Below are 13,452 nucleotides of genomic sequence, written 5' to 3'. Positions count from 1 at the left end.
TTTCAAATTCTGTTAACAAACTTAGAAAAATTGAAAGAATTTATATGGTAATTACTAGATTGAAGCCAATGTGGGTAGGAAAAGAAAGCATATTATTGAATACATGGTAGAAAAGGTTTTGGGGAAGAGAATTAAAAATTGAGAAGGGCAAGGATCAGCAACTCCTACATTAGGCAGGACCAAAGCCAGGGAGACCTGATGTGCTTTTGTACCAACTAGCTAAATGATTTAACTTTTTTTTTTAATTGTCATATGTTTTGGCATGTTTTGTTATAAAAAAAAACATTGTCTATTTTCTTCCTAATATTTACAAGCTATAAAATGTATGTATGGCATTCCTTTAGCTATCATGTTATTAATTTTAACTCAAGCAGTCACAAAATAACCAAAGATACAGTTCTAATTAGGGGAAATTAATTTATTAAGAAGCTTTGCTTTTCCTCTTTCCTCCTTCCTCAGACAGTTTACATATTGGCAGTCTGACAAAGAAAGAGAAATAGAAAAAATAGATAATCAAATGCATCATTATTTTCTCCCTCTTTTTAAATAAATAAGTAAATTTAGTTTAGGGAGAGACTGAAAGTACTAAAATTACTGAAATTAGAGCCTGAAATTATTAGTAAATTGTGGATTACAAGCGCTCTCAATAATTTAAAAATAATATTAACAGAGAGCTAACTCTGGTTGGGTGGCTCAGTTGGTTGGAGCATAGTCCTGTACACCAATAGGTGGTAGGTTCGATTCCCCATCAGGGCACATACCTAGGTTGCAGGTTCAGTCCCCAGTAGGGACACAAATGGGAGGCAACCGATCGATGTTTCACTCTCACATCCATGTTTCTCTCTCTCTCTCTTCCTTTTCCTCTCTCAAATCAATAATTTAAAAAAAAAAAAAGACAGCTAGAAAACATTTTTCTAACCAGAAAAAGCTTTTACATCAGAAAATAAATTCTTAATTTCATGTCTGTGTCATATTATAAAGGTAATGAAAGAAATAATTTTTCCTCTTTTGTTATGAAATAAACTCAATAATTAAACATTTTGGCAAAAGACTATCTGCACTTAGTGTTCTTCTATCTACAATCATGGAAAAGACCATTGTGCAATGAGCAAAGCTCCTTTTCTGGAGGGGGAAAAAAGGATAGCTTTATTAGTTGAAAACATTGGGCCATTATGCTAAACATTCCTTATATTTTTTTAAAGAAAATAGTCTAAAATATGTTTAGAGGAAATCCATATTCAGACAAAGTCTCAATACTCAAAAAGGATATTACCTAAGTACAAAAATATTTTTTGATAGCTGATCTTACCAAAATCAAATTTAAACGTTTACTTAAAAAGTCAGAAGTAAAACTTAATGGCAAAGAAAAATAAAAAGTGTCATATTTCCCAAACCACAACTTGGGAAGATTTAGTTAATTTAACTAGGAAAGTTATTTCTTACTTCCGTAAGTGTTTTTTCTTTTTTTATGGAAGAAATACAGCCATAAGCATTCTCAAACCCACACGATTACTCCGTTATTTGATTCGAGATTTCTGCATTTCAAAAGTTCATTTTGGAAAGAGAAAAAGCATGAAGTCCAATATAATCTTCTTGAAAAGAAGATGCTTCTCAAATATGTTAACATTTTTATTCTTTTGTAACCACTGCAAAAGTTTCGCTTAGTGAAACGGTAATTATTAATACTTGATTTGTATACATGCTATGTCACAAAAAATAACTCAGAGTGCCTAGAATTTAGAACTAATTTTTTCACAGAAATGACAGCATAAGGGGTGGCTTAGTTTCCAGAAGAGCAAACAAAAACAAAATGTTTATACTGATAGTGCTGAGGACCAAATCCTTTAAACCCAAGTCCTATGCCTTTGAGTTCTGAACCCTTAGGTGATGGAATGGTCAGAAGGCAATATTAACATTTACTGAGTTCATACTATGGAGTTATAAATAAAATACATAGCACAAAACTTATATATTTAAAAATAAAACTTCTTAAACTTGATGGTATCTCAGATCTCTATGAGAATCTATTGAATGTTATTATATGTTACAGACCGCCTCCACAGAAATATGTACATATTCACCATAACATTTCACATGCTTCCCTCCTCTTAGGTTAAGAACTTCTGATCTTGAGCATAGGAGCATATACTAACCCAGAAATGAAAACCATGGGATTTTAATGTAACAGAAAGAACATGGGATATGGTTTCAGAAGACCTTGAATTGACTCTTCTCATCACTCTGATATTTAATAAATATCCAAGCTTGGGCTCATTATGTAACCTTTCAATTAATATTTCTCATCTTTAATTTGATAGGTAATCATCCTTATCTACCTCTTGGGATTGTTGTTAGAACCAAATAAGAAAATGTACAGGAGAAAAGAATACTGTTAATTGTAAATGGCTTTGTAAGTAGTTATTAACATTCCCTGGAAACTACTGAATTTATAAACACAGGTGCAAGTTTGGAAAACCCTAATTATTGAAAAATACGAGATAAATAATACCAGAGAATTCACTTAATACATAAAGAACCAAAATAATGACATTAACAATTTGTAACCTAGTCCTATATACTTTGAATGCCAAAGTAATCATGGCTGAAGCAGTTATGTACCTTTTCATAGGAAATCCAGAGAAACTTCAAGTTAAAATATATCTCTCTCTGGGATTAAAAAATTTAGATATTTTGAGTGGAAACCAAGTCCAAGGAGAAAAAAGATGAATAGTCCCATATTTCTCTCTCTACCCTCTAGGAAACATTTCTTGCTATGAAAAGAACCATCTGAAATGGGAAAAGTCATGCTGATTTAATTTTCTTTCAAGGGACACAGGACAAAGCCTTCTTTGTGGCAACAAGCATCCTTGTATTTCAGCCTAAGTCTAACATAAGTTTGAGAAGCTCTTCTTTTAAAACTTTAGAGAAAAAAGATATTTAAAACATTAAAATAGGCTGTGAATTTGATTGAATATTCTAATCACAATGTCATACATCTAAAATGGCAGATATCTGTGCCACCAGAATAAGTGTATTTCCTTATCCTGATTCCTCTTCTGGACCTCAGGCCAAGAATTATCCAGAAACAACTTCGTCTTCATAAGAATATAGTAATATTATCCATATTCCCTTGACTAACTGCTCCAAATAACAATTCTATTAACTTTTTATTTAGAAATAATACTAGATTTAAAGAAAAGTTGTAAAGATAGTACAGACAGTTGTATATCCTTCACCCAACTTTCGCTTACGTTAACTTATCATATAAACATGGTATATTCATTAAAACTAAAAATTATTAACAGTGCTATAATTTTTAATACTTTTAACTAAACTATAGACTATTATATTTAGTCTAATTTTTATACTACTGTCCTTTTTCTATTCCATGATCCAATCAGCATATCACCTTATATTTGCTTGCCTTGTCTCCTTAGCCTCCAATCTGACAGCTTCTCAGCTTTCCTTGTCTCTTATGATCTTGAAGCTTTTGAAGAATATTGGTCAGATATTTTGTAAAATGTTTACCAATTTGAGTTTCTTTGATGTCCTGTCACAATTAGACTGAGGTTATATTGAGGAAGAATATGACAGAGATAATGTGCCCTTCTCATTGCATCTTATTAAGGATTATATGATAACTATATAACTTATTACTGATTATGTTATTATCTTGATCATGCAAATGAGAATTTTTCATGTTAGGAATCTGTCTATATGAGACCTAAACTTAGTATGGTTATCATGCTTATTTAGAAAATAAGTAGAGGTTCAGCCACTCAATTAATAAACCCTAGGACCTACTAAAGGCAGTCTAGTCAGACAGGCATTGGTTTGAGCCTGTTTCTGCCACTTACTAGTCTGTTGGGGAGCAAATTATTGAAGTCTTAGTTTCTTCATCTGTAAAATAATACCATTTCAATCAGTTGCTATTTTATTCTTATAACATAGTACATATAGCCCTAACCGGTTTGGCTCAGTGGATAGAGCGTCGGCCTGCGGACTGAAAGGTCCCAGGTTCGATTCCAGTCAGGGGCATGTGCCTTAGTTGTGGGCACATCCCCAGTAGGAGGTGTGGAGGAGGCAGCTGATCGATGTTTCTCTCTCATCGATGTTTCTAACTCTCTATCCCTCTCCTTTCCTCTCTGTAAAAAATCAATAAAATATATTTTTTAAAAGATAGTATATATAAAGCATTTAGTCTGGTACATAATAAACATTCAATAAATGTTAATGTTGTTCATTCTGGACTAGATAGTGGCAGTAGTAATGTTAGTGTATTGACCACGTTGTGTGACGTTTTCATCTTAGAAGGAAGTCAAACTACAGATCAGAAAAACACTATATGTTTGTAAGATTTTAAAAACTTTTAAGTGTAGTAAAATGTCCTAGCAGAGAGATATTTAACTTGAGATTAAATTTGTAGTTTCTTTCTTTTTTAGCAAGAGAAGTTTATAATGGCTTTGCCATTTGGGCAGGGAAAGAAAAAAACCTGGAAGTAGGTCTTCCTGACTGGGTGAAGAATCATTTAAGTTAGGTTTCCCTTAGCTATGTAAGTACTAGAGGCCTGGTGCAAGAATTCGTGCATGGGTGGTGTCCCTCAGCTTGGCCAGTGATTCGGGCCTATAGGGCTGGCCTGCAACAGGGAGGGACCACAGGAAGTTGGCTGGCCATATGAGGTTGGCTGTGGGAGCACGCTGACCACCAGGGGGCAGCTCCTGTTTTGAGCATCTGCCCCTTGGTGGTCAGTGTGCATCATAGCGACCTGTTGACTGATCACCTAGTCATTTGGTCATTCAGTCACTTAAGCTTTTATATATATAGAAGATATAGTGAACAAGCCCCACTGTTCATAGAGAAGGGTTTAATGAGACCTTTTGAATACTGGAAGAAGGGGGGTTAGGAATTTGTTAGGTAAAATATTCTATAAAATGTCCTTGATCAGTACTCTTGGAGCTGGCTTGGACAGTGGGATGTGGCTGTACGTATAAAACTGGAGATGATTGTTAAGATCTATAACTTTGGAGTCCCAATTTAGAGCATTTTTTTTTTAAAGAACTGTCATTAAGGGAGTGGATTTATCCTTCCGTAAAGAATTGTTGCTGCCAATGATTCTGGACCAATAAAAACTTCATCAGAATAGTGAGCAAGCATCATCTGTCAGGTTGTTCAACCCAGGCCTCAACCCAGCAATTTTATGAAGGAGTGGCAAACGACAATCTCAGTGAACTAATCAGAATCACGTTCCCTTAATACTTAGCATGAGAGGAAGATTGACTCATAGAGTTATTTAAAAAATTTTAATTAATTGGTGGAGAATTGGTTGCATCAAAAGGAGGGCACTGGATTTATGCTGAGGTATATGAATATCAGAGGAATTGACTGGGAAAAAACAGGTATGCCTAAATTTGAACACTATTTGTAGAAAAGTTTGTCAGTTATATAAGCTTTCGACTTCCCCATATCTATTATGTTTGTTACCCAAACAGGCCTTATTATAAAGATGAATAGTTTTAAAACTCTTAAAAAATAAAGGGCCCTTGAATTAATTTTAGCAACACAGAAAGAACATGAGTATGGGGACACTGCTTGACATTCAGCAGCAAAGCTTATGGAGGCATAAAAATACCAGGGGATACAGTGGGTGGGAGCAACTACTGAAGCAGAGGAAAACAAATTAAATTTCTGCAGCCTGCAACAAAGGAAGAATGGTAAGCCCAGGGAAAGAGTATGGGCCTGAGAAGGAACCCTAGGACTGAGCAAATCCTTAAATTCAACTTAGAAATACAAACTACCTTTAGATTTGTGTGTATGTATTAATGTAAAAATCACAAACTTTCCAGAGAATTATGCACAGAAACACTGCATATCACCATTCTCATTATTCTCCATTCTTTCAATATTCTACCCATTCTCACTATTATTACTCTAATTTTGGCCCTCACTACTTTTCATTCTGTCTCTAATCTTCTCCTATTTACCCCCATCCATTCTCTACTGCTGGAACACAGTGCTGACCGTTCTTCTGCCTAAAAATTGCTTTGTGAATAAAATCCAAATAATTTGTCTGGCCCTTAAGGGCGTCTGTGACCTGACCCCAGCAGGATTTGTCAAATTTATCTCCTTTACCCCTACATCTCTTACACCTTACATCCTGTGTAAGCACATCTCTGAGACGTTAATCTTGCTGTTTCCTATTCTGTAGTGACTTTCCCACTTCTGTCTAAATCCTTTCCTTTCTTCAAAACTAACTTCAAAAGCTATCTCCTCAATGAAATCATCTCTGATTTTTCCAGCTATAAATGATATCTCCCAGTTTCTTAATCCCCTTGACTTTTTATCTTAATGTTTTATGATGTGGGTCAGTTTTGTATATATTTCTTATTGACCTTACTAGATCAGAAGCTCCTTTGGTCTTCCATTGTCCTGTTTATCCAGCACAAAATGTGTTGAACAAATAAATACCCTGGTACTAAATATAGCATTTGTATGAACTTGGTTATTTTTACTATTAACATATGCATAACTACAGATTTGAGGGAGCTACTCAGAAGAAGCATGACATTTTTTTTTTAAATATATTTTATTGATTTTTTACAGAGAGGAAAGGAGAGAGATAGAGAGTTAGAAACATCGATGAGAGAGAAACATCGATCAGCTGCCTCCTGCACATCTCCCACTGGGGATGTGCCCGCAACCCTGGTACATGCCCTTGACCGGAATCGAACCTGGGACCCTTCAGTCCACAGGCCGACGCTCTATCCACCGAGCCAAACCGGTTTCGGCAGCATGACATTTTAATATTATCAATAACAAAACTTTAACTTTAAAATATTTCTTTTAAAAATTTCAAACTGACCTAGAAGTGGCTTAATATAAATGAAAAGAGGAGAAGAGTCTGTACAATGGTTTAGGGAAAGTAACATGTTCCATCAACAGCAACTACATCAATTCACTGAGACATGTTAATGTTCACAAACGTCACCGAGAGCTGGTGGGGGAAAAGTACTGCGATGTTTGTTTTTGTTTTATTTCTCATTCATTTGACTAAAGCTGATATCTAAGTAATAATTAGAAGACCAGGAGGACAGATCATGTCCTGTATTGAAAGGAGGATTTAAGATAGAAATGCACTGAAAAACGCACAGAGCTTTCCAAACTGTAATAGCATTATGTACACTTAAACCTCAATACACTCAGTGCCTTTTTCTGAATAATCCCCTGTCTGGCCATTTATTAACATTCAAGTTTTAGTCTAATTTGTTTTACTATAAATTTAACATGATACTTGGTATAATGTGCTTAACATAAACCATGTGGTACTGTACAAAATTTGTTGAAACAAATGAATCACGATAGGTCAGAGGCTGAGTAGAGTTAGCTGCTTTTGATCAAGATGGTTAAAATTCTTCAAGGAAAAAAATATTAAAGTGTACCAAAAAAAGTTAATTTAAACTATAGATTGGTATGATTGCAACAATAACAATGGGGGTATAAAATAAAGTTATTTTAAAATTAAAGCTATGAGGCTTTGTTCTGTTTTCCTGTAAAACAGCATGAAAAATGCGAGTTAAAATTTCTTGACTTTGGTACACTATGTATATGCAACTGTTTACCAGACATCTCTATCTGAGTTTCCCACAGTCACTGAATGAGCATGTCTGAAAATTAACATCATCATCATGTCCCTCCAACTTGCTTATTTACCTATATTCTTTATCCAGTTAATGAAATATTTTTTCACTCATGTGCCCATGTGAGAAAGAAATATGGGAGCTATTTCTCTGCCTGTCTTATTCTATACATACATCAACTATCTAATCTTGTAGATTTTACCTTCCAAATATGTCTTACATTGGTTGTCTGCTCTCCAGCGCCATTGCCGGTCAATGCTTTACATCAGGCCTTTAATCTCTCTTGCTTGGATTATTATAATAGCCTTCTAGCTGGTCTCCTTGCCTGAGTTCTCTGTCTCTATCCACCAGACTTCTGATAGAGTAATTTTTCTAAAAAGCAAATCTGATGTCACTCTTACTCAATATTCTTCACTGGATATAGTAACTTGCATGGCACACAGCAGGTCCTTCATGGCCTTGCCCTATTTATTCTTCATTCATTCAATCTGTTAATTCATCAAGTATTTACTGAGACTACTTTGTGCAAGGTGTTAGTGATACAACAGTGAACAAAAAGGCAAGTCTTATGTCTTAGCATTCCTCACTCTCCTTCAATTCCTCCTCTCCACCATTATCAAGTACTAGAGGCCCGGTGCACGAAATTCCTGCACAGTTAGGGTCCCTAGGCCTGGCCGGTGATCAGGGCCAATCTGTGGGGCAACCAGCGGGGCGATCTGGGGGCGGGGGAGGGGGAGGTGCTGCTGGCACCCGCCTTGGCTGGCCTGGGGCCTGCAGGCTGGGGGCAGCTCCTGCATTGAGCGTCTGCCCCCTGGTGATCAGTGCACATCATAGAGACCAGTCATTCCGCTGGTCGGTCTATTTGCATATTAGGCTTTTATTATATAGGATTCCTTGCCTTCAAGAAATAGTGAGCCTCTTGCAATCTACTAAAGATGCCTTAATTCTTTCATACAAACTTCTACTCATCCTTCAAGTCTCAATTTAGATGCAACTTCCTCTCTCAAGACCTCTCTGAATTGCTTATGCACTTTATAAATATTCATATTTTATTTGCATTTCTATCTTTTCTCTGACAGTAAGTTTCTTGAACACAGGATTAATGTCTTTGGACACATAATTGGCAAATGCAATGTCTTTACTCAATGGAACAAGTGAATAAAATGACAAAGCTTTCCTCAATAACTAATTGTATACCTACCTAGTGATCAAATAAATTTTTCTTGATCTCTCAGAATTACAGGCAAAGTAATAAATAAGAGTTTATACAAGTAGCTGTTATTCTCAATTATTACACAAAAGATGATTTTCAGAGCCCCATATGAATGTGAGCCTTGGAGGTTTTGTCATCTTTCTACTTGATGTTTATTTCAGCATAAGTTTACTTCATTAGTAAAATTCTGCCCTCTGTCCTGGGGCACAGTCCCATAATTAAAAGTGCAAAATACTGCCCTGGCTGGTTGCTCAGTGGTTAGAGCGTCGGCCTGAAGACCAAAGGATCGCATGTTTGATTCCCAGTCAGGGACACATACCTTGGTTGCAGGCTTGATCCCGGACCCGATTGGGGCGTGTGGGAGGCAACCAATCGATGTATCTCTCTCTCATTGATGTTTCTCTCTCCCCCTCCCCCCCCCCCCGTTCTCTCTCTGCCTCCCTCTTTCACCCTCCCTCCCTCCTTCCTCCCTTCCACTCTTTTTGAAAATCAATGAGAAAAATATCCTCGGGTGAAGATTTTTTTAAAAAGTACAAAGTAGTAAATATTTCAAAATACACTGTATAGCAGCAACCACAGATTTTATGCAAAGTATATTAAACCACTACAGAATTTCTTTGCTATCTTACAGTCTAAAATAATGCACCTTAACATACTATGAATACATTTTTAAAAATCTCAAACATGTATATAATTGTCTAGATATAAAGTCAGCCCTGAAATATTTTAAGAACTGTATTAAGAGACTCAGGCTCTCACTAGACATACTGCTCTTTGAGATAAAATGCTATGTGACTTCTTCATTCGTTTATTAAACATATATCCAAATGTAAATCATAAAAACATTAGAAATGAATTCCAAAAGCAAAATTGAAAAGTTAATATATTATAAACCAACTCTGTCCCAGTTAAACAGGTTGGAACACCAATGGTGATATGAGGGGGTGGCCATCTGTCAGAACATAAAGGACTTTGTTTTTGTACACAAAAACATTGCTCAACCCACAGCTGGTGCCTGTAGCCAAATTCTACGCTCACTGGGACAACTCCCACTAAAATATATTGGCATAAAGAATATGGAAATGAATTTTTAAAAAGCCAGCTGTTTGTTCCCAGGGTATTAGATGTATGAGAGAAATAAGTCAGAATTGAGTCCATTTTTCTACTTCTATTTATTTTTAAAAAGGGAACAGGGAGTTTACAACAGGAAAGAATTTGAGTAGGTGTTAGGAGATCAGATTTTTTTCAACTCTCTGTATAATCTTATAAAATTCATTTGAATTCACTTTTTTTCCCTCTTGATACAGTTGTCTTCTCATCTCTCTAACTTCCCAAATCATAACTTGGAAAGTACATGTTAGTTCCTACCTTTTCTTGAAAGCCTTTACTTATTAGTTCAGCTTATTCCTGTTCCTTTCCCACTGTAAACTACTCTACTTAGAAACTTAGCACTGTTTTGTATTGGTTTTAGCATCTTTGCATCCTTTATTGGTCTTGCATAAATTATACATTTCTTCACAAAAGCAGAAGCAATACTGTTTTCACTCCAAAGTTTTCAGTCCTCTTTTGTAAGTCATCAATCCTATTCCTCACTTCTTTTTTATTAAAACAGATTTGACACAAAGAGATGGTAATATAATAGATATTGTAATTGATAATTATTCATTGAAGGGCTAATCCTCTGATGCTCTCAATTTCTACTACGCCAAGAAGTTATTCATATAGCATGACCATCACATTGAAGTCAGGGTCTGATTATCAGAGTACAACCATAAGAAATTCCTATAGCCTGGTCGGTGTGGCTCAGCAGTTGAGCATCGACCCAGGAAACAAGAGGTCGTCGGTTTGCTTCGCAGGTCATGGGTTCAATCCCCAGTGGGGACCGTACAGGAGGCAGCCAATTGATGATGTCCTCTCTCATAGATGCTTCTATCTCTCTATCTGTCTCCCTTCCTCTATCTCTAAAAACCAATAAAAATGTACTTAAAAAGAAATTCCTATAAAATGTCAAATAGTTCACTCCATAGCATTGAAGTTTCTTACAATACTCACTCTCTTTGCTCAGTATCTGAGATTTTGAAAAAGGCTGTGCCAGCATAATGAATAGGAATACATAATCTAGATCTAGATCGAAAATGTTTCAATCCCAACTCTTTTGCTTACCGGCTATTACCTTGTAAGTTAAACTAATTATCTAACTTACAATTCTTTTCCTGTGCAAGTGAGAATAATAACAATAGTGTTGACCTGATATGGCTGCTCTGAGAAGTTAATTACTACTACATGCAAAGGGGTTGGGATAGTGCCTAGCACATGTTCAATTAATTTTACCTATTACTGTTTTTCTAAAATATAGAATACCCAATATTAAAAGTTTAATAGGTTTCTTTATGAAAATGGAAGAAAATATATCCATTAGAATAAATAATTTCTTCTTTAACCTACTAGAAAAACCCAAATACCTCAATCCCTACTCATAGCCAAGTCTGGTTGACTTAATCCTCCTCATTTGTGAATCACCAATTCTATTCCTTGCTTTTTTAAAAAATAGATTCAACTTCTAGGAAGTTATAGAGCTGAATCCATGTGCTAGTCACAATGTAAGTGGGTACACACACACACTTCTCACAAAAATCCTTTATGTTGTATATATTAATCTTATTTTACAGAGGAAAACACTGAGGCCCACAGAGGTCAAACATCTTAGTAAAGGTTATATATAGAGTTAGTAAGTGGCTAAACCAAGAATGGATCAAAATCTATTAATTTCAGATTCCACTTCCTTCCTACTACACCTCACATATTTGCCTACAATTTCCTTTCTCCTTTAACTCACCTGCATATAATTAACAGCATAACACAACACAGAGAGGTGTTTCCTCATAGTTTACCATATGTTCTTGCCAAAGCACATAGTTCTGCAACTTCCCTTTCTGTTCCTCTAATCTCAGGTCAATTTAACTTCCTTTCTGGTAGTAAGAAATGTGGTGCTTCGAGATAGATTTAGAGCTCCCATGTCTTCCTTCTAAAAATTTCTTTTAAGTACAGGCTTAGAAGTAAACATTTTTCTATCTCTCCAGAAGTACTCAAAGCAAATGTGTTTGCAGAATCTTATTTTAACAACTAGAGGCCTGGTGCATGGATTTGTGCATGGTGGGGTCCCTCGGCCTAGCTGTGGGGATCAGTCTGAAACCAGCTCTCCAACATCCCCTGAGGGGTCCCGGATTGTGAGAGGGTGGCTTTCAGTTGACGTACCCCAGAATCGGGCTCCCTCCTCTCTAGTTCTGGGTGTGTCACCCAAGAACCACCACTGCCAAGTGATCACAGTTCAGCAGCTCCTGCATTGAGCATCTGCCCCCTGGTGGTCAGTGCACATCATAGCTACTGGCCAGTCGGTTGCATAAACACACACACACACACACACACACACACACACACACACACACACTAGTGGCCCGGTGCACGAAATTCGTGCACGGGGGTGAAGGGGGTTCCCTCAGCCCAGCCTGCACCCTCTCCAATTGGACATCCCTCTCACAATCTGGACCTCTGGCTCCTAACCGCTCACCTGCCTGCCTGCCTGATTGCCCCTAACCCCTCTGCCTGCCTGCTTGATCACCCCTAACCTCTCTGCCTGCCTGCCTGGTCACCCCCAACTGCCCTTCCCTGCAGGCCTGATCTTGCCCCCAACTGCCCTCCCCTGCCGATCTGATCGCCCCTAATTGCCTCTGCCTCGGCCCCCATGAACATGGTTTTGTCCACGAAGTCGGACGTCTGGAAGATGGCCGGTTGACCCCGGTCTAATTAGCATATTACCCTTTTATTAGTATAGATAGTAGTGAACAGGTCATTAGATACCAGAAGGAACAAATCTCATCTTTTAAAATGATAAGAAATGTGAACCTTCTGAATATAACTTGTGTAGGCATGTTTTGGGGGAGTAAAGGAAGCAATGGTGAGCAATTATTATGTTCTCAACCTCAATAGAGGAATTAACAGTTTTCTCATTATAAAAGCCATATGGTACGGTGATAAGGACACTGAACTTAGAAGACCTAACTTGGAATTCTTTCTCTACCACTTACAACCTTTGTGATTTAATAACATACATAAAAGGAGTTGCTGTGAGGATTGAAGCAAATAATTATATAACATAACTAGCACCCTAAATTTGTTATTGTTGAACTTGAAATCATAAACTTCTTAACCAAGTTCACTTCTATACTTTGAAGTACAATATGATACAATATTGTACAATAGTACACTATGATTTATAAAGCATACAAAATATCTACTGCTAAGTATAAAGAACCTTTTCTGCTACAGAGCTAAAAGTTCTTTAAAAATATTCCCTCATTAAGCTAACAATATTCCTTTCAAATTAAAACAAACCAGAATTTATTAAGTGATGTGTGCTAGGAATTCTATATACATTCTACTCATTTGGCCTTCACAACAACCTTGAGAACAAACTGAGGCTTGGAGAAATGAAATAACTTGCCAAAACACACAGCTCCTAAGTGGCAGCAGATCTTGGATCCATACCCAGGTTAGATTGATTCTAAAGCTTGTGCCCTTTTCTTTACATAACATCACCTCTTTGAC

General features: G+C 36.6%; 1 protein-coding gene across 1 annotated transcript in view; it reads right to left on the bottom strand.

The window, feature by feature from the left end:
- The window catches only part of MEGF9 (multiple EGF like domains 9), an 87,087-nt gene that overhangs the window by 16,037 nt on the left and 57,598 nt on the right, over positions 1-13,452 (bottom strand). The gene's annotated exons all lie outside the window — the stretch shown is intronic.

Source organism: Myotis nattereri, assembly GCF_964212035.1.
Source record: "Myotis nattereri genome assembly, chromosome: 12".
In the NCBI taxonomy this organism is placed as follows: domain Eukaryota; kingdom Metazoa; phylum Chordata; class Mammalia; order Chiroptera; family Vespertilionidae; genus Myotis; species Myotis nattereri.
The sequence above is the reverse complement of the archived record's forward strand: the minus strand, read 5'-3'. Positions and strand labels throughout refer to the sequence as shown.